Consider the following 22,736-nt stretch of genomic DNA (forward strand, 5'->3'; position numbering starts at 1 on the left):
CTGGTTCTAGAGAAATTCCTAGAGTCATATTCTTGTTATGGATCCGGATTTTGAGAAAGAGACATGCCATTTTATAGTACTTCAGGCCTGAGCTCTTCTTGTTGTTATGGGTCTAAAGGAATGCGGCGTAAGAGAGGAGTCATGCTTTAATGTCTTGTGTGTAAAGGTGCAGGAACTCATTTCTTACCTTGCGATGAAAGACCACGATGTGCTCAGATGCACATTGTCTGGTTCCAGGAAACATCACAAACAAAACTCCTAATGACAAAGGCATGAAGCTCATGTGTAATTTCTCAGTTCAAGAAGAACTTAAGGCCCTCAAAGAGAATCTTACTGCTCCTTTTGGATTTACTCTTTTTCCTCAGGTTTCTCCATATCTACAGGAAACCCATCTACTACCACGTTATCTTCAGTACTTGGCACCATGACTCAGGACAGGCTGGCACTGAGTGTGGACAGTTTCTCCAAGTAAGTCTCTGTATCCATAGTGTAATTCCTTTCAACTGATTTGGGGTTGTGTTCAGATTGCCCTTCCAGCTTTGTAGGGTAATGAAGATTTAGCGTTTGATACAGACGAAAGCTTACAAATTCCAGCAGCATTGTATAGAATTCTGTGAAGGTTGCCATGACCCTGTAGTTCAAGTCAAAGATAGCTTTATTCGATTTTGATAAAAAATCATAAAAGCACATAAAATACATATATGTACAATAAAATCATTCATGTTAATTAATCGAGCAATCAGCCAGACATTTCAATTTTCAGTTTTAGCAGAAATATTATAACAATGGCATTAAAATATTATAACATTGAAGATCGACATCTAAGGATACTTTTTAAAAACGAGGGGCATATTATCAAGGGATTTATCTCCGCTTTTTTGGCTTTAAAAGCCAAGAAAGCGAAGCTAAAATGATCTCCCTATCACCTAGCTGTCGCTAACACCAGTTAGCGACAGCTAGTAGGAGATAGCGACCATCTTGGGCCCGCTTTGCATGTCAGAGATATTTATCACTAATGACATGCAAAGTGGGCGTGCCAAGATGTTAGCGACTGGAAACAGTCGCTAACATCGCTATCTCCTATTACCAACTTTTGGAGATATTCGAGCTAAGCGCGAATATCTCCAAAAGCTAACACCTGCCCTGAGCAGTTCTTAGCCATGTTATCCAATGGGAGGTGGATAACATGGCTAAGAGCATTAGCTTGGTAATGCATGAATATCGCTGACTTTACAGCGATATTCATGCATTTCAGCCGATTTTTATCGCTTAGGAGATAAACCTTGATAATAGCAAGGCTCCTAAGCGATAAAAATCGCCGCAACACAGCGATAAAATGTTTGCCGCTAAGCCAACATAGCGATAATTATCGCTAGTTGTTGGTAATATGCCTCAAGGAGACCGCATTTATAGTCATCTCATCTTGCAACAATTGTATCTTAATAAAAGCAGGTCTACATTGTCTCAGCGCCCACAATTTTAGCAATGGTAATAAAAATCTCCTCCTACTATGCGAGTAGAATTTACAGAATAAAATGCAGTGTGTGGATGATTGCAAGGAGATATCATCGCATGGACATTGTATTAAATGTTTTGCCCAATCATTAATAGCTGGAAAGGTGGCCATTCTAAAGAAAGTTCCAGTTCTCAAACGTGCTAGCAGCATTCTACTATAACTGGAGTGATTTGATGTCAGGTATGACTGTATACCTGTGCCCTGTAATAGGTATTGGTGTTGAACAACAGACACCTTCATCCTCTCCACCTGCCAATGTTGCTCCTCCTAGTGTTCAAGACAAGCCTCCTTCAATGCTTTTCTGGAGAAAGAGGATAAGGTAGATGGGGCATTGTAGAGCTCAGGGTGGCCTATGTCTGTTAGAAAGTCTTTTACATAAGCAAGCCAAGGAATGTGTTTTGCTCCTTGATGTTAAACACAGTCTTGAATAATGGCCCGAATAAACTCAGTTTCAGTAGATGACCACACTTTGTGCCATAGCAAGACTGGTGAGACCTTGATTAAATCTGTTATATAAACCAAGGCGAGCTCCTTATGGCAGACATAACTAGAGGTGGATTTAGGGACGGACAGCATGAATCTCAGAAAAGCATTTTCACATGTTTGAATTTCTAAGCAATCTGATACCCCCCAAATGCCTGCCCCATCAATGGCAGTCGAAACGCACTTGGCCTTAAAAATCTCCAACAAGACGCGTACCGGTCTGCCCCCCAGTTTGTTTGCAGACCGTTTCACTCCTCCAATGGCACGCAGAAAAGCTAGCTTCCTTGTGCCTACAGCAGTGGACCATGTACCTTTTTTATTAAAAACGATCCCTAGGTATGAAAAGGTGTTGGTGAGTCCTATCTTTGACTGGTTTAAAAATATGTTGCAGGGTACATTCATTTTAGATGAGCAGCACATGGTGAAGGTTTTCCCAACATTAATTTTTAAGCCTCTTTGTATTCCGCAAAGCTGTTCAACGCCTTTTGAAGGCTTACTTGGGTCCTCGCCATTATAACTGCATCATCTGCTTGAACTCTTTCTGCAAGGGGGCACAGAGACGCTCTGACAGCATGGAGCACACATCCTACCTGCCGCATTTGTTCCTGGGCTGCACACGCTGTTGGTCTCCCCTGCCGCCGTCCCCTTCATCGTAGAACGGCCGCTGCAGGGGGAGACTACAGCTCCCAGACATCTCCACCGCACCGCCCACTTCCGCCCTGCAACTCGCCCGGAGGCGCTTAAACAGCGGACGCTCCCTCGGTGGAGCAGGGGCTTGAACTCTTTCTGCAAGGGGGCACAGAGATGCTCTGACAGCGCGGAGCACACATCCTACCTGCCGCATTTGTTCCTGGGCTGCACACGCTGTTGGTCTCCCCTGCCGCCGTCCCCTTCATCGTAGAACGGATGCTGCAGGGGGAGACTACAGCTCCCAGACATCTCCACCACACCGCCCACTTCCGCCCTGCAACACGCCCGGAGGCGCTTAAACAGCGGACGCTCCCTCCGCGTGGCGGACACGCGCGGGTGGCGCCGGGCAAAGCCCGGGCAAAGGGCAGGCCGTCTGTGGCCGTCCGGGGCAGGAGGAGGCAGGGCAGGGCCAGCCCTCTGACAACGAAAGATGGGTAAGCGTAAGAAAGTCAACGAAGTAGAGGAGGGGGTAGCAAAGCAAATGTACCTAAACATTCATACTCCATCCTGACGTACCTCTCCTCTGCTGTGGGGGCACTCACAAAGGAGATTGCGAATGCCAAACATGAGCTAGGCTTGACATCTTCATCTTCACCCACTACCCCCAACACCCAGAATCCTGCTGAAGCTTCCCATATCCCCCTTGAACCGGAGGTGATTATCGCTAACCCCATCCCACCGGTTATTTCCAGTGTTGACTTACTCCCAGATTGCTCAGTCACGCTCCCTGTGTCCCCTAGCGTCCAGCAGTGCGAACCATCACTTAAGCGGAAACGGGGAAACTCTAAGAACGCCCTGGTTGTGCCACCTGGGGCATCAGACCTATTGGGAGACCAGATGGAGGCCCTTTTTACCGCCCGGATTGAGCCCTTACTTATAGGTATTGCAAAGGACATCGTGGAAACATTTAATACCTGCCTGGAAGGACTTTTAAAGAAGTGCTCACTCCTGGATAGACTTGTACATGATCACACTTTGCATTTAAAAACACACAATGTGGGGTTCAAAGGGAATGGTAATAGTGGTAATGAGGGGGCCAAAAAAGGGGAATCTGGACCACTTTATAGTGAGGTGGTGCAAGCCAAAGTTAGCGACAGGACAAGGGATCCTATAACCACCCACACAGGTTTGGAGGAAACTTCACCATACCCCAATATTCCCGCCCGCCCAATTGTACAATCTAAGGTTCCTATTAACAAAAGGGTAAGACCTAGCCAGATCAACTTGGATTTACCACCGGAAGCTGCCCCACTTGTTGCCATCTTTACTGGGGTACCTCCACTTATTGAGGGAGAGTTTGAATCCGTCCCAGACCTCATGGCAAGGGCTCGATCCTGGTGTGATGATGTTTGTAGTGGGGCTGTCATCTCTGACAGGATTATCTTTGCCAGGAGGGTGGGCTGGATAGGGAGGAGTGCGAAGACCGTCGAGGGGGACTGTGTCTTAATTAATTTTGACAGGGCCAATTTGGCAACAGACTGTTCTGGGACGGTTCTCATATCTCAGTAAAAGACCAGTTGAGACCTGTCCCCTTGGGTTATTTTTATCCCCCCCTAGTAAAGTCTTATGGTGACCTCCGACTATCCACACGGAGGCGGGGGTTAATCCCAGTATCGGGAGGGATATGTCCAGATGTGCATGATCGCACCAATACCTTAAGGACAGACACTGTAACCCTGGTACCTGTTCTCCACGCAGTATCCAGCCCCGCTGTGGGTTGCGGGCCGGTTCTGAGCAATCGGTTTGCCCCCCTGTCGGGTCTAGAAGAAATCGATTGACTGGCGGATACGAGGCCTGCTCCAACGGTTGCGGCCCCCATTTCCGATGAGCGTTTAGCTTGTAAAATCCTTAGTTGGAATGTGGCTGGGGTTAGAGCAAAAAGAGGAAATGATGCATGGGTTAACTCTATCATTAGGCACGACATTATAGCATTGCAGGAAACATGGGATACCTTGCCTGGTTTTTATTGGGACGGTTTTGTAAACTTTGCCGTGCCGGCAGTCCCTAGCATCACTGGTAGAGCCAAGGGAGGTCTTATTCTCCTTTTTTCATTGAAACTTAAGGGGGCTTTAAAAATAATCAATAATAGCTCACCAAATCTTTTAATTGTGGAAAGGGAGGTTTCCCCTAGCAGGAAAACCTTCTTTATCAACTTTTATAACTCTTGGATAAGGGAAAATGATAATGACCTCATTGCCACCCTGGAATCCTTTTTATTTTCAGTCGGTCAATATAAAAATACCAATGACGAGTGCGTCTTATTGGGCGATTTTAACATTCACCCCTGCCATAACATATGTAGCATAGGCGACCCCATGGGCCCCCCTAGTTCAGGGGCCATCCATTTTCAACACACCAAGACTGGAGAGGCACTGGAAGAGTTGCTGGCTAATTTTAACTTATATGAACCTATGACCCCGGATGGGAAGATGAGACTTAATACCTACAAGGGTTCAGACCGTGGGTCCATCATAGACTACATATTTGTGAGCTCGGGGATTTTACATAGGGCTGTTTTCTATGCCACAATTGTTTCCCCGTTCAGTGATCATAATCCCGTCTTACTTGAAGTGAAATAGGGGGATTCCATGGGATCCATGCCACGCCCTGTTAAGATTAGGTCAGCGCTACGCCCCGTGGACCAGGGGAGAAGGATAAAGTGGGCAAACGTGGTCCCTGAAACCTTTTACGCAGACCTCCTCCCAAAAATAGAGGGTTATATGGCCACTTGTGGGGACCTGAGCGCAGCAAACTATGAAATTATGGGGGCATTTGAATCCATATGCACACACATCTCCACAGATCTGACGGTCAAATCAAGGCAGGTAGCAAATAATCACCGTCGATGGTTCGATACCAAGTGTTCAAAAGCACATAGAGCACTTATTTCAGCCCTAAAACACACCCTGAGGGACAAGGCGGTAATCACACTGGTAAGGAGAGAGTACAAGCAACCTACTAAACAACGGAAGGACGATATAAAGGCAGCGGCCTTGGACAATTTACTCTCAGTAGACGTCCTTCGTAACAGCAGCAAATTTTGGACAATATTAATGAGCCTTTTTTCTCGGATGTCGGCAATTGTGCTATGGACTGTGTCATCCCTGATGACAAATGGCTGAGCCACTTTAGAGCAGTCTACGGTAATATGGACTCAGAAGCCTCAGGCTATATATGTACAGTCCCTGACGCTGGACCAGTAGCCTTCAACGAAGTAGAGGTGGAGCTAGCTATCTCAGAGTAAACTAAAACAAAGCCTCTGGGCCGGATGGGGTGCCAGTGGATTTTTATAAACATTCCCCGAAGCTTTGGGCCAGTATATTGTCTAATATCTTTAATGCTGCCAACGGCAATCTCTTGCCTGCTTCTTGGGCTACCTCAATCATAGTGCCGATCTATAAAAAAGGCCGGCGCGACGACCCAGGGTGTTATAGACCCATTTCTCTCCTAGATTCTGCTATAAAGATCTTAGGCAGAGTCCTCCTGGTTAAGTTAAGGGACAGTATCGAGGGATGCGGTGGGCTATCAAACATCAAGTATACGGTAGCCAAGGAGGGGTCGTTGTTTTGGCCTTTATGGACCTCTCCTCGGCCTTCGATGTGGTGATTAGGGCCAAACTATGGGCAATCCTCCTGGAACTTGGCATAGATGGGGCATTAGTTAAATTCATGGCATCTTTCCATCAAGAGCTGTTCTCCCAAATCCGGGTCACAAATGAGGGAAGGTACACTACCCGCTTTAAATCTATGCGTGGAGTGCGCCAGGGCTGTATTTTGGCCGCCCTCCTTTTTACCATCTAAATCAACAGCCTGGGTCAACATCTGGAGGAGGTGGACGGGGACGTCCCGCGTATAGGAGATGCAAAGATCCCTGCTCTCCTATACGCGGATGACACAGTCCTTATAGCCCGGACTGGTAATGGCCTTTAGCTTCTACTCGATGCATTTGCGGCTTTTATGGACAGGCTGGACCTAAAGGTAAATGCTAATAAATCTCATACCATGGTGGTCGGTCTTCATAGGAACAGGGGTAAATCAAAACTTTTTAAATGTAAGGGCGAGGTGGTTACTAGGGTAGCAGTGTTCCCATACCTGGGGGTGCTCTTTGACGAGAGGGGCTCTTGTGGCCCCCAGGTAAGGGCAAAGAGCCTATCCATGGCTAGATCAACCATGGCTCTCATGGGTTTCACAAAAAGGTTGGGTGCAAGGCCCATGGAGGGCTTGCTTAAGGTCTATAATGCTAAATGCATCTCGATCGCGATGTATGGGTCGGCCCTATGGGGATATGTACATTTAGAGACAATCCAGAGGGTCGAAAACAGGTTTTTGCGTTCCTTGTTGTCCGTGCCCCAGTCGACTCCGACTTTTTCGACTCATGCGGAGTTGGGCTTGAATTATGTCACCGACAGGCTTAACCTGGCACCGTTAACATTCTGGCTTAAGATCTGGCTCAACAAGGAACTAACCCTTAATCACGCGATCTTAGCAGACGTAATGTCCTTAGACCACTCCCACAAAGTGCCCTGGTTGGAGTATCTGAGAAAATCCTTTGAATATCTGGGACGCCTAGACCTTTTCCTGTCACCATCCTGTATCAGGAAGGCGGATGTGAATTTGGTCAAATAAACTTTTCATGGAAAGGGCCAGCCTAGCCAGGGAGGAAAGGGAAATGTTGAAACCCATTGTGCGATCCCACTGTATGCTTTTAGGTTCTTTTGCACTTGAGCAATACCTTATAACCGTCACAAAGCCATTTCATAGGTTTTTATTGATAAAGTTTAGATTTAATTTGATTCATTTTTATTTGGCCAATTATCCTACTTGGGTAAAACCAGATTTAGCCACCCCTTGCACTTGTGACCAATTTTCAACCCAAGACACAATGCACTTTGTAATGTTTTGCGGGCTTTTCTCGGACATCAGAAAAAAATACCTGTGGCCTATTTTGAGGGAGGCTGGCTTTGCGCAAGTGAGGCCGGCACTAGTTTTCCTTCAGTCTTTGAGCAGCATCCGCATTACATTTTGTGTGGCAAATTTTTTAGTGGCTGCTTCCAGGATCAAATTACATAACGCCCCACGGTCTGTGACATAATGAACTTTTAACCATGTCATTTATGTGTTTTTATCCTTTTGACCCATTGTATTGTATGAGTTGACTATGAAAATGTATCAAATTATTTTGTGTGCGTACAAAAATGTTTTTATGCCTTTTATTATTTTATAAATCGAATAAAGAGTATTTGACTGACTGGCATCATCTGCATACAGTAATATCGGTACCGCAACACCTTTGATTTTGGGATAGTCCAATTTTTTATCAATTAAAAGAGCTGCCACGCTAGTTATATAGAGGTTAAATAAAAAGGGTGCCAGAATGCAGCCCTGCCGCACACCTTTCAGTGTAGGAAATTTTCTTTTGCATTCTCCATTTTTTCCGAAGCGGACTTTTGCCCCTGCCCCTCTATACAATTCTTTTATACAATTAAGGATGTTATGATCGATGCCTATATCTTTTAAGGTGTCCCACAGTACTTCATGACTCAAACAGTCAAACTCTGAACTAAGATCAACGAAGGTCATGAATAGGTTTCCCTTTTTGGCCACTACATACTTGTCCCTGATTATGGTCAAATTAAGCCCTTGTTCGACTGTGCCTATGCCTGAGGTAAAGCCATACTGAAATTTAGAGAAGGCATTAGCCTCCTTAGCCCATGTGTGTAGTCTATTCAGTAAGACTCTACCAGCCACTTTCATCAAAGAATCTAAAAGTGAAATTGGCCTATAACACTTAGGATCATTACGATCTCCCTTTTTGAAAATTGGCACTACAATTGCCTCCTGCCAGGTCGATGGAAATCCCCTTTTAGTATAGCTGTTTAACACATTAGTCAGGAGCGATGCCCAGAGGAAGGTATTGGCCTTGTAGGTGTCTATCGGGGCTCCATCCGGTCCTGGGGCTTTATTCAGGGCACTTTCTAGAATAGCTAGTTCTACTTCTGCTAAGGAAAAGACTATTTCCAAGGGGAAGTAGCCCCGAGTATCAGACTCGTCAATTTTCTGGTGGCCGAGAGAGGTCGAGCTAACTAATTCATCCTTTTTATATAGCTCAGTGAAGTGGTTTACCCATACCACCTCCTCTAAAGCAATCTCAATTGTATCCGTTTTCCTTTCTATAAAGAAGGGGGCATTTACAGCCCTCCAAAAGGCCGTATTATCTTTCAGTGCGCATGCCTTGTGGAGGGCTAACCAGGCGTCCTCCTTTATGTCCAGCTTCCTCTTTTTTATTGCAGTTTATAAAATAGTCTGGCTGATCTTATTTCTATTGTATTTCTGGGTACCTTTTTAAGAGCTGACATTAGCAGGGAGTGAGCTCTGGTGCACTCAGAGTCAAACCAGCCCTCGGTCCTAATTCCTTCACCCACCCTTGTCCTGCGTGTCAATTGGTTACAGATTTGATCTGTTATCTTTTTAAAAGCAGGTACAACCTTAGCTGGGCTGGGGTTTTCCTCTAGGCAGGTTACAATATCATCTAGATGTCCTGCTATTAAAGTATGGAGAAAAGTGGTTGGATCTATCTTGTTCCATTTAATGGAATATCCATTTACTCTAGAGAGTGTAATCCCATGGTGATAAATATTTTCAACCACATCAGACTTCTGCGGGTTTCCCACCCCAAAACTAAAAGATGTATGTATCGGAAAGTGATCGCTCATCGCGCTGTCCTCGGTTCTAAAGGTCAGGACACAACTTTGATATCTAGCTGTAAATAATGTAAAGTCGATCACTGACCTGAAGCCTCGTCCATTAAAGGTAGGTTGGAAGGCGACCTGGGGACTACAAAGCTCATTTGTAAAACCTAAATCCCATTCACACATCAGAGTATTAATTAGAGTGCCTATTTTGGAATGCTCAAAGTGGGTGCATGGGTCTCCTTTCAAATTAACCAACCCGCAAGTGCCAGATTCACTATAAGGGCATAAATCGCCCGTTAGTATGACACATATCTCTATTTGCCCACAGTCTTGTTGAATGTGTAAGGTATTGATTAGGTACCCATGACCTTGTCATCCTTTGGAATGTTATTATAAAAATTAATCAGGATGACCTGTTGGTTTTCTCCCATCTTTAATCGCAGAAGTTGGTAATAATCTGCTCCGGTGCTCAGTGTCTTTATCGCCATATTTATCATATTTGATATATAAACGGTCAGACCACCTGAACTCCTACCCCTTGTTCTGTTTAGCTGCTGAGAAGAATGTACGGTATCCACTGATATGTATCTCCCGCTGTTCCCAACACTCCTGTAGGTATATAATGCTGAATTTATTAACAAATGTCAGGAAGGTTGGGTCCTTAACTTTACTTGATAATCCCGCTATGTTCCAAGACAGGAGGGTTAATTTACCCACGGTTTCATCCAGTAAGGGCCTCTCATTGCCTTGCAGTATGGGTTCCAAAGCCTCTCCATAGTCCCCCCGTGAATCACCTACGACCCATGCACGTGGGAATTTGCTTCCCAAATGTCCATGATCATATTTGGATTCTGCACTGTTATTGTCGGTCTTAACCTTTGTGGATATATTCTGGATAGATACATTGTGTGTACACACATCTAGCCCTTGCTTGGTTGGTGACTTGGATGTATAATGCCCTGTCGCATTCTCATTCGTGTTGGGCTTAGCTTTTTCCCTCCTAGGCTCGTCTGATTTCATGGGTGGCGTTACCAGTCAATCCACCATCTCAAGACAGCTGTACCTGTTAGCAGTGGGGATCCCCCCCAGTTTCCTGGGTATAGTTGGTTCCTATTTGGGTATCCTTCCCACTCTTGGGGGTCGATTAGGATGGCGGACGGAAATGAGTACTGTCCGCCATGGTCGTGGAAATTTTACTCCCGGCTGCGCCGCGGAGATTCCGCGGTTGGGATTAGGATAATCATGTCACGAAACTCCGACCGCGGCGGACGGATCATAACAAACACCGTCCGCGGTGGACGGAACACATCTAACTCCGTCCGCGGCGGACGGAGCCCAATGAACAATCCCCGCCGCGTACGGAAATGACCACGGAAAAAAACACATGTACCGCCATACCTGTGAATACTCCGTGTCCGCAATTAGGATAAATCCGCCCGTACCACGGAACGCACAGCCATCCACGTCCGCGGCGGAAAGAATGCAACGATAAACAGTGCATCACTGCGGAAGGCCAACACGCACAACATCCCTAACATCAAACAAATGTCAGAAAGTGTACCGCAAGTACAAAGCAAACATACGAACATTGACAAGGCCCCCCCCCGATACACCAACACCAAGCACAAGCCAGCATGACACGCCCCAAGTACCCAATAATGCACACTAGTCAACACGCCCACCTACCACCTGACTGCCAACAACCATTGAGACACGACTATAAAATGACACCCACACACTACCACAATCCTTTGCATCACAGCATTGCTGCTAGCAAGAGGCCCTAATCGAGATACAGCTAACTCACATAGAAGACACACAACCACCACCCTACCACACCCACCACACAAACACCCACCACACAATTCCTACACATCACACACCACACACCTGCACCCCCCAACTCACTCAACCCACACACTGAGCACCACACACCATGGCACCCAAAAAAAAACCTAAATTCACGGAGACAGAGTTGAAGGTAATGGTAGATGAAATCATCCGTGTTGAGCCCCACATCTTCGGGGCCCAAGTCCAGCAGACGTCCGTGGCGCAAAAGAACCACATGTGGGACAGGATCGTCACTCGGGTGAATGCGTCAGGGACCGTGCCGAGGACGAAGCATGACATTCAGAGGCGGTGGCATGACCTGAAGACCCGGGTGAAAGGCATCCGCGCAAAAAACTATGCAAGAGCCAATCATACTGGCGGAGGAACACCCCCGGAGCCCATACCCTTCACCGATTGGGAGGAGAAGGTGCTGGTGATACTTCACCCAGAGAGTCTAGACGGACTTGATGAAGGAGAAGAGGCTGGTAAGTACAAACCAAGCCCCACGATCAGCACGACATGGTCAGGCTCACACAACTGAGAAGACACATCACCTACGCCCCAACCCATGCACGTCGGACACCTACTCACAAACATGTACATGGCTACCAACAGGCCCCCATGTTCACGGGGAGGGTGGTGGTGGTGGAGGGTGGGGTGTGTGAGAGGTCCAAACTACAACTCCCAACAGGCCCCCATGTTCACGTGGAGGGTGGTGGTGGTGGAGGGTGGGGTGTGTGGGAGGTCCAAACTACTACTCCCAACAGGCCCCCGTGTTCACGTGGAGGGTGGTGGTGGTGGAGGGTGGGGTGTGTGAGAGGTCCAAACTACAACTCCCAACAGGCCCCCATGTTCACGTGGAGGGTGGTGGTGGTGGAGGGTGGGGTGTGTGAGAGGTCCAAACTACTACTCCCAACAGGCCCCCATGTTCACGTGGAGGGTGGTGGTGGTGGAGGGTGGGGTGTGTGAGAGGTCCAAACTACTACTCCCAACAGGCCCCGTGTTCACGGGGAGGGTGGTGGTGGTGGAGGGTGGGGTGTGTGAGAGGTCCAAACTACTACTCCCAACAGGCCCCCGTGTTCACGGGGAGGGTGGTGGTGGTGGAGGGTGGGGTGTGTGAGAGGTCCAAACTACTACTCCCAACAGGCCCCCGTGTTCACGGGGAGGGTGGTGGTGGTGGAGGGTGGGGTGTGTGAGAGGTCCAAACTACTACTCCCAACAGGCCCCCATGTTCACATGGAGGGTGGTGGTGGTGGAGGGTGGAGTGTGTGAGAGGTCCAAACTACAACTCCCAAGAGGCCCCCATGTTCACGTGGAGGGTGATGGTGGTGGTGGAGGGTGTGGTGTGTGAGAGGTCCAAACTACAACTCCCAACAGGCCCCCATGTTCACATGGAGGGTGGTGGTGGAGGGTGGGGTGTGTGAGAGGTCCAAACTACAACTCCCAACAGGCCCCCATGTTCACGTGGAGGGTGGTGGTGGTGGAGGGTGGGGTGTGTGAGAGGTCCAAACTACAACTCCCAACAGGCCCCCGTGTTCACGTGGAGGGTGGTGGTGGTGGAGGGTGGGGTGTGTGAGAGGTCCAAACTACTACTCCCAACAGGCCCCCGTGTTCACGGGGAGGGTGGTGGTGGTGGAGGGTGGGGTGTGTGGGGTGTGTGCGACAGGAAACAGAAATGTCTACAAATCCATATGAACATGTAATGTCCACATTACTGACCAGCTCTATCTTGTCCCTCAGGTGATCGTGAACTGACTGGGGAAACCAGTACCCGGCCGCAAGCCTCGCCTCCCACACATACCGGACTCTCTGGTGACGATGACACAGGCAGCTCTGGTGCGGAGGATGGAGCGGGACCAAGCACACAGCCAGGGCCATCTGGCTCACAGGGACTCCCGGGCCCGACAAGCGTTGCATGTGTGACTCCAGCGACACCTGCCTCTGTGATCTGCAGAGTCCCCACCACCACCACCAGTACCACCAGTACCACCAGTACCACCAGTATCACCAGTACCACCAGTACCACCAGTACCACGACTCCTGCCTGTGCCACCCAGCCTAACCCAGCGCACGATGCAGGTCCATCGGCCTCACACCCAAGCAGGGTGAGTGGGCCACAGAGGAGAGAGGCGACGGGACATCAGGCAATAAGGCGACCCACACCCCGCCGTACAGAGAAAGGACAGCTACCCCATCCTGTGGCAGAGTCCCTACAAGCCCTTCAGGAATACTGTGCAAAGGGGTTTTTAGAAAATTAGGACTAGAGGGGCGCGCTGCCTGGGTTAAAACGTTACAAAGTGTGTATGGAGCAAGAGTGTCGTTGTGTAGTGCGTGAAGAGCAGACGGCAAAACACCCTTAACCGTCCAAACAAGTCAAAAGACAAGGCAAATTAACAAAGATAAGCTCTCGCAACTACATGTGTGTTCATCAAAACAAGGTAAATTGACCAAAAGTTAAAAAGAAGCGCAGAAGCAGGTTCTTTGGTGTAAGTCTTCTTGTCACAGCAAGATGTTTAATTTTCTCCAGACTTGAGAATAATATCAATCGCCGACACGTGTTTCGTCGTGTGCGGTTGAGTCACACGACTCTTCAGGGCTTCCACTCCAATTCCAATGTGTGGTTGGAGTAAGTCTGGGTCTTTAAAAGCTCAGTTTCAAGCAATGGGTATTCTGTATGTATATGAAACAGTCGATGCTGTTTGACAAAGTAATCAGTTGCAGTATATGGATAGAATTATCGTATCCCACTGGTAATTTCCATTTGAAAGTATAGCGCTGTGTCTCGCTATGCTGTAAGGCGGGGAGCCGGGAGGGGATTCTTTATAGCGCCAAATTGAGGAAACGAGTACGTGACCTCTGCGGTGGTGTGCCGCTGTAGGCAATCCCTCCTCTGTTAGTTCCCGGCGGTCGTCTCTCGTGTACGAGAGACGATTACTTTGTCAAACAGCATCGACTGTTTCATATACATACAGAATACCCATTGCTTGAAACTGAGCTTTTAAAGACCCAGACTTACTCCAACCACACATTGGAATTGGAGTGGAAGCCCTGAAGAGTCGTGTGACTCAACCGCACACGACGAAACACGTGTCGGCGATTGATATTATTCTCAAGTCTGGAGAAAATTAAACATCTTGCTGTGACAAGAAGACTTACACCAAAGAACCTGCTTCTGCGCTTCTTTTTAACTTTTGGTCAATTTACCTTGTTTTGATGAACACACATGTAGTTGCGAGAGCTTATCTTTGTTAATTTCCCTACAAGCCCTTGCCAGGTGCCAGGCGTCATACGACCGTTCCCAGGAACATGCAGATCGTGCACACCAGGACTCAGTGGACAACACCAACATGTTGCGCGAAATCTCTGGGTACCTTGGCCAGATCGTGCACATCATGGGCCAACAGACAACAATGTGGAGGGAATGGATTGCCCGGAACAACCCCCCTCTCCACCAATTGTTGTAGCGCCACCGCCACCGTCACCTCCACCTCCACCGTCACCTCCGCCTCCACCGCCGCCACCACCACCTGTGCCCCTGGCGACGGATGTGGCCCATGACCAACCTGCACCCCCAGCTGACTCTGTTCCACCTCAGAGACGGAGGGGCCGCCCGAGGCTGGAAGTGGGTGAGAGCAGTGTTGGAGCGCCATCCACACGCTCCAAGAGGGGCCGCCAATGACTTTGTCACTGCCTGTGCCAGACATTCACCCTGCAAAGTATCCTGTCCCACATAGACAATCATTGCCACTGGTCTGCTGGACTAGCCTGACACCCCCCAATGTGGTGTCAGCACGGACATTTCATCTGCCATTACCTTCAACTCCAACTCCCTCCCCACCCACTTACTTGTAAATATTCACCAGCACAAAAGCACAACCTGTAAATAAATGTCACTTACACACTCAATGATGTTTTGCCTCCATGTTTATTCACATGATTGCCTTCAGAAACAGACGTAAACAGGTTCAGGGATCCTAGTCGTACATGATCATGGCGCTGCGGAGTGACCTAGGGAAAAGCAGAGACAGCAAACACACATCAGGAAACAGATTCACACACATCACAACACACTGCACAGCAACATTACACAAACTACACTCATCACTAAAGCATGGGATGAGAGGACACACATCATGGAGACTTGTATGTCCAAAGAAATGAAGACACACATATGCAACCATCACAAACAAGAACACACAGCTGATGCACCCCACATCCACACAACACCAGCAAACATACATAAGGCATTGTCAACTGGCACAAGAGGTAGTTACTCACATTCAAGGGAAGTAGCGATCAATGAGCTGGCGCCTCTGGTCCACACCTTCCTCCTCACCACTATCCTCATCAGTCGACATGGGTGGGATGGGAGGCCGAGGAACTTCTTCGTCTTCAGGGTCCAAGAGCAGTTCAATGTCATTGCGCACTGCCAGGTTGTGGAGCATGCAGCAGGCAATCACGATCCTGCATACTTTTCCTGGTGAGTAAGGCAGGGCCCCTCCGGTCTTATCCAGCCACCTAAACCTAGACTTTAGCAGTCCAAAGGTACGTTTGATCACTCTCCGTGTCCTTCCATGTGCATCATTGTAGCGCATTTCACCCGCTGTAGTAGGATTACGTATGGGACTGAGGAGCCATGGCCGGTTTGGGTACGCCGAGTCGCCTAAGTAGGGGGATGACAGACACAAATATCACAACAAGAAATGGTGGGTACCCCATGCCACACAGAGATCACAAAAGTCCCCACTGCACACTCACCAACAAGCCACGCTTGACCGGGTCGCAGATTTGCCATCAGTTGGGGGACAATGCTGCTCCGCATGATGTGGGCGTCATGTGCGGAGCCAGGAAATCTTGCACACACATGGGAGATGATGTTGTTTGCCAGGCACACCACCTGCACCTTCAGCGAATGGAAGTGTTTGCGATTCCTAAAAACCTGCTCACGTGCCCGTGGTGGAATGATAGCGATATGTGTGCCATCAATTGAACCCACAACGTGTGGTATGTGGCCCAGTGCATAGAAGTCTGCTTTGACTGCTGCCAACTCTTCCGGCCGTGGGAAATGTATGTAGTCATTCTTGTACAGCATCATAGCTCTTAAAACATCCCGAAGTACCGTGCTGAACATGGACTGTGACATCCCCCCGGCATATCCAACTGTGTACTGAAAGGTGCCAGTAGCAAAAAAGTGTAAGGCCGCCATCACCTTTGCTGTGGGTGTAATGGAACCAGGATAAGTCCTTCGTGGCTGCAGATGAGGAGACAATTGTGCAACAAGCTCCATCAACCGTCGTCGATCCAGCCGGAATTTCCTAATCACCTCCTCGTCAACCATATCCTCCAGCACAGTGTATGGCCGATGCACATTTGGAGCCCTCCTGTGTGGGAGAGAAATGTAACTTGGGTCAACTTACAAACGACGCATACGTGTGCAACTCCATCACATGTGAGCCAACATTAGCAACAACAACTTTTCTAGGGAGAATGGTCATATGTGTGACATCTCTGATAGTCTATACAATACGGAGTGCCCCTTTAACAAAGTGCAGCCACTTGCAACAGGAAGTGTGTCAACGCAACGTAGTCACATGTGAACCTTACTGACAATACGTGTGTCTGTACCCTAATGTTTAATAGCCACATCACAGACACACATGCAAGTGCATGCACACAAAACGATAATGATACACACACACCATGTCATCATGCACCAATGCCAACACCAATAATGTTGTGCATACGGTAATTACATGCATGGTGACACAACGTCCAAAACACATACACTGAATGCATGTGTACCACCACCACCGTAGTCACCTCGCCAGAACCACACACTGACAACAGATGCATAATTTGGCCATACAGCCGTGATGTATTGTGTAGTTGTGAAGATGTAATAACGTTTGTAGGGTCACACCCGACGTCAACAGGTCCAAATGCACATCTGTTACCCATTGTGTGCCCACCGATGGGCATAGTATGGACACACATGCAATAGTGTATGACATATGACCTTTCCCTATCACGCTCACAACCCTCATGACGCAACTGCACACAACACATCACGGTGCAGCGTCTGACAAGATAACATATTTGGCGCCGCCATGGCGGTGCACAACTTCCGCTACTTCCCAAAGGCCATACGCGGCCAGCGTCCCTCTTCCCATTGGCTGCATGTGCACGGACCGTCACGGGCACACATCGGCAACCGCACGTGCAAGCTTCAGGCATGGATGCTTCAGTTGCAACAATGTTCTATCACTGGCGCCACCATGGTGGAGAAGTGTGGCTCACTGGTTAGAGGAGGCAGACCTGGAAGCAGAGGTCAGCCCGGGACCAGGGTTCAATTCCCGGCTCGGCGGGGTCTTGAGTCCTAAAATGTCCATGGACTCGACAATTCTCGCTCCGGTGCCTACTCGATTCACGGGCTCACACTCTGCGACTCTGGGCAATAGCTTGCTTAATCTCCACAACGGCCCCTCGCGGCGGGATGCCTGGCTTTCACCTTGCGGATACCCTGCTGGGGTTATCTCACAGGGGAATACCAGGACGGGTTCCCTAAGCAAGCGCTTAGAAACCGCTTGGTGATTTGCGCTATATAAATTCCTGTACATTTACATTTACATTTACATGGCGGTGCACGTACTCAGCGGGGGAGGTGCAGGCCTATACACCCTTTAGATGTACTCAATGGACATGCCAGTTCATGTCCCCTCTTACAGTCACATTGCATCATCCACCGTACACCGGCCGGAGCGGCCGTGCCAAGGACCAACCGCCGTGCCAGGCCGGGCCTAGGACGGCCGTGCCGGCCATGTCCACAACCGCCATGCCAGGCCGGGCCTAGGACGGCCGTGCCGGCCATGTCCACAACCGCCGTGCCAGGCCAGGCCTCGGACGGCCGTGCCGGCCATGTCCACAACCGCCATGCCAGGCCAGGCCTCGGACGGCCGTGCCGGCCATGTCCACAACCGCCGTGCCAGGCCGGGCCTAGGACGGCCGTGCCGGCCATGTCCACAACCGCCGTGCCAGGCTGGCACGGCGGTTGTGGACATGGCCGGCACGGCCGTCCTAGGCCCGGCCTGGCATGGCGGTTGGTCCTTGGCACGGCCGCTCCGGCCGGTGTACGGTGGATCATGCAATGTGACTGTAAGAGGGGACATGAACTGGCATGTCCATTGAGTACATCTAAAGGGTGTATAGGCCTGCACCTCCCCCGCTGAGTACGTGCACCGCCATGGTGGCGCCAGTGATAGAACATTGTTGCAACTGAAGCATCCGTGCCTGAAGCTTGCACGTGCGGTTGCCGATGTGTGCCCGTGACGGTCCGTGCACATGCAGCCAATGGGAAGAGGGACGCTGGCCGCATATGCCCAATCGCAAGTAGCGGAAGCAGTGCACCGCAACAACAGGGCCAGTCATTGGCCCATTTCACGAACACGCTTCCAGGGCTGACCAATTGCTGGCGACGTATGCCACTGACACGTGCTGAGGGCCCTATATATGTGTGTTGTCCAAAAGCACACATCCTACCCTGGGAACCAGTGCTGCCTGTTCACCTCGACCTTCTGCTGCTGCTGAGCTGACCAACGACTGCTGCCTGTGACCATCACCTCGACCTGCTGCTGCTGCTGAGCTGACCACCGACTGCTGCCTGTGACCATCACCTCGACCTGCTGCTGCTGCTGAGCTGACCAACGACTGCTGCCTGTGACCATCACCTCGACCTGCTGCTGCTGCTGAGCTGACCACCGACTGCTGCTCTAGTCCCATACTCCGTGATCTTGCCATGTCGAGAGGCAAAGAGATCCGGTCTCGTCCCTTCACCGCCGTGGAGCTTGATGTCCTCGTGGACGGTGTGCTCCGCAACTATGGACGCCTCTACGGCGCACCCGGACGGGTGGTAAGTGCAGTGTGGGACATGTTGGTGTGCATGAGGGGGCCAAATAATCGTGCCTACTGCTATCTTAGCTGTGTACTGTGGGCTCGACATATGTTCCGGATTGTGCATGGCTGCTGACAGATACGTGTTGCCCCTATGTGTGTGACAGGCCAACTGTCCACTGACTTACACCCTTTTGTCTCCCATCATGGTAGGTCAAGCTGCACCTTCTCAAGGATGTGTGGAGGAGCATTGCACGGGAAGTACGGGCATTGGGGGTGTGCAACAGACGACATACACACTGCCACAAACGCTGGGACGACATTTCCAGGCTGAGCAAGAATGTAGCGGAAGTGACACTGGGGATGATTCCAAGGACGCCCCGTCTGGCCCGACGCTCCATGACCCCTCTCATGCACCGTACCATTGCAGTGACGCATCCTGAACTGTCCGAACGTCTGAGTGTCGATCAACAGCAAACTAGCGCTGAGCATACTGTCTGTGTAGGAAACTTGTGAGCGCAATGCATGTATTGGTGCACAGACACAGTATTGAGTTCCGTGTTGCGTATGTATCTCTGTGATGCCATGTTGGTCCCATTGGGTGGGTGTCATTTGACATCCAGGTCCGCCATGTTGACACGCCAATTGCTTAGTAGTTGAGTGTTGAAGCACATCCTGCCCTGTCCGCATGCTGTACATGTGTCACGGCCACCAACGCTTATGTAATGTGAGGATGACTGGTAGAGGTGGGCCGTGTGCAGGATGGGGGCTACAATTACTTTGTCAGCTATGGAATTTGGCAATCCTTGTCCTTCTGTACGTGAGTGTGCCCATGACTTACACCTCTTTTATGTGCATTTCAGCTATGACAGAGGACACTCGGCCACAGACGGAGGAGATCAGTCGAAGAAATGAGTCCGGGTCAGACTTCGCACACACGCAGACTGACACAGAGGAGGGCAGCGCCGGAGAGGGGGACAGGACCGTCCCTGAGGACTCGCATGTGGAGACACCATCGTCCTCATCTTCGGAAACTCTTGGTGAGCCTGCACTGTTGTCACAGACTGGGAGTGGGCAATCATCACCTTCTGTCGGAAGACAGCACACAGGGCCCACACTTCCGCCAACTGCACCATGTACTGTTCGTGGCCGCAGGAGTAGGGGGAGCAGAGTGGCGTTCGGTGCAGGCACCGCTGCCCCTGCCACGGTGAGCCAAAATGCACTGTGTGCTGAGGCCGTTGATCTGCTGCGACAGCTGTGTGTGGGGCAGACCAATATGACAAATGCTTTCCAAGACCATGATAGGAAGTTGGGGCAGGTGGTGGCATTCATGGAAGGGATGCACGGCGATCTTGCTGGTCTACACAGGACAGTGCAGTCATTGGCAAGCAGTGTGTCGTCTGCAATAGTACAGTCGCATGGCCAGGGTGCTACTTCTGTTTCCCCATCTACACCACTGGATGTCTCAGGAGGTAGTGATTATTCAGAGCAGGACTCAAATGCAGGTTATTGCACTAGAAGCAGCGTCAGACAGCACGTCAGGGCAAGCAGGGCACAGACCCCATCCCCTAGATCAGCTAAATCTGTTCACGAAGACAACGTCAGATACACTGGAGTACACACACACGATCCACAAGTGTTGTTGGGGGACATGCCTTCAGGAGCTACACAGGCATTCAACACAAAAGGTACTCCCAAGGCAAGGGATACTCACAAGTCCATGGACAGTCCCTTGGACAAGGCCACTCAAAAGACAAAGGACCCTCCTAAGAGCAGGGAGACTCCCAAGGGCAGGCCCACAACAGAGGAAAGGGACCCTCCCAAGGACAAGGACAGTCAGAAGACAAAGGCTCCTCCTAAGAGCAGGGAGACTCCCAAGGGCAGGCCCACAACAGAGGAAAGGGACCCTCCCAAGGACAAGGACAGTCAGAAGACAAAGGCACCTCCTAAGAGCAGGGAGACTCCCAAGGGCAGGCCCACAACAGAGGAAAGGGACCCTCCCAAGGACAAGGACAGTCAGAAGACAAAGGCACCTCCTAAGAGCAGGGAGACTCCCAAGGGCAGGCCCACAACAGAGGAAAGGGACCCTCCCAAGGACAAGGACAGTCAGAAGACAAAGGCACCTCCTAAGAGCAGGGAAACTCCCAAGGACAGGCACACAACAGAGCAAGGTCCATCTCCCAAGGCCAGGGACACACACAGAGAGCAGGTGTCTACTGGAGACAGGTGCACCACAGACGACAAGTCTGCTGGCAGGAACAGGGCGGCGACCAGGGCACAGGCAAAATCCAGAGACAACACTCCACCTAAGGATAAGACACATCCTACGGACAAGGCTTCTAGCATGGACAATGGCGCAATCAAGGACAGGCATACTTCACCCCTGGCTGCACTGAGGCTGATGTTTTCAACTGAACGCCAAACAGATGTCTCCGTGGCGGAGTCCCCCCATACCTCCACTTCCATCCAGCCCAGTCAGAAGCAGAGGAGGGAGTCCCCTGTTGTTGCATCCCCCATTACACATGAATCTGAGTCCAGGCGGCAGGCACACAGCAAACGACAAGCAGGCTCCAGCACGTCCCCAGAAACCCGGTCCACGGCTGCAGATGCTCCACCTATGGTGGGTGATAATTCTTTAGAGTCCCCACCACTTGGCAGTCCTGTCCTGTCCAGGGTGCACTCACACATCCCTAAGAAACACAGACACACACCATTGACACCTGCCCACCCCGATGTCGCTCAAGGTCAGCTATCCCCAGCTCCCAGGGCCACCCTGCCTCCTGGCCCATACAGCCCTGTGGCTCATCATTTCAGTGGTCCCAGTGGCGCAGGTGCAGTTGACTCTCATGTATCAGATAGTGGCACTGTGTCTGTTGTTGGCTGTCATGCATCATGTAGTGGCACAGTCTCTGTTGTGCCCTCTCCTGTTGCTGGTCCTGGCAGTGTATCTGGGTCTATGGCTCACGTGTCAGTGAGTAGATCTGTGGCTGTGTTGCACACTCCTGTTTCTGGTGCTGGCAGTCTGTCTGGGTCAGTGGGTCACGTGTCAGTGACTACATCTGTGGCTGTGTCTCACATTCCTGTTGCTGGTGCTGGCAGTGTGTCTGGGTGTGTGGCACATGTGTCTGTCACTCGGGCTGTGGCTGTGTCTCCCACTCCTGTTGCTGTTGCTGGCAGTGTGTCTGGGTCCGTGGCCCATGTGTGTGTCACTCGGGCTGTGGCTGTGTCTCACACTCCTGTTGCTGGTGCTGGCAGTATGTCTGGGTCCGTGGCCCATGTGTCTGTCACTCGGGCTGTGGCTGTGTCTCACACTGCTGTTGCTGGTGCTGGCAGTGTGTCTGGGTCCGTGGCACATGTGTCTGTGACTCGGGCTGTGGCTGTGTCTCACACTCCTGTTGCTGGTGCTGGCAGTGTGTCCGAGGCAGGTAGTTCACGCAGTCCCCCTGATTCTGTGATGTGAGGTGCTGATCACTTCACTCAAATGTTATTTCACATGGTGTGTCCATTGAGAACTGCGTTGCACTCTTGTGGTCCCTGGGACGGGTTGGTTGGGACACGTACTTGTGCTGCCTCTGATGTACCTGCTCTGTACTCGACAATGCCCTGTTGATGTTCTGATACTGCATTCTGCCCTCTCAC

At 50.2% G+C, this 22,736-nt stretch overlaps 1 pseudogene; it reads right to left on the reverse strand.

Moving 5' to 3' along the window:
- Nucleotides 1-212: 212 nt before the first annotated feature.
- Nucleotides 213-22,736, reverse strand: part of LOC144822730 (pescadillo homolog) — a 55,386-nt pseudogene continuing 32,862 nt past the window's right edge.

This window comes from Lissotriton helveticus, chromosome 3_1 (genome assembly GCF_964261635.1).
Source record: "Lissotriton helveticus chromosome 3_1, aLisHel1.1, whole genome shotgun sequence".
NCBI classification, from domain to species: domain Eukaryota; kingdom Metazoa; phylum Chordata; class Amphibia; order Caudata; family Salamandridae; genus Lissotriton; species Lissotriton helveticus.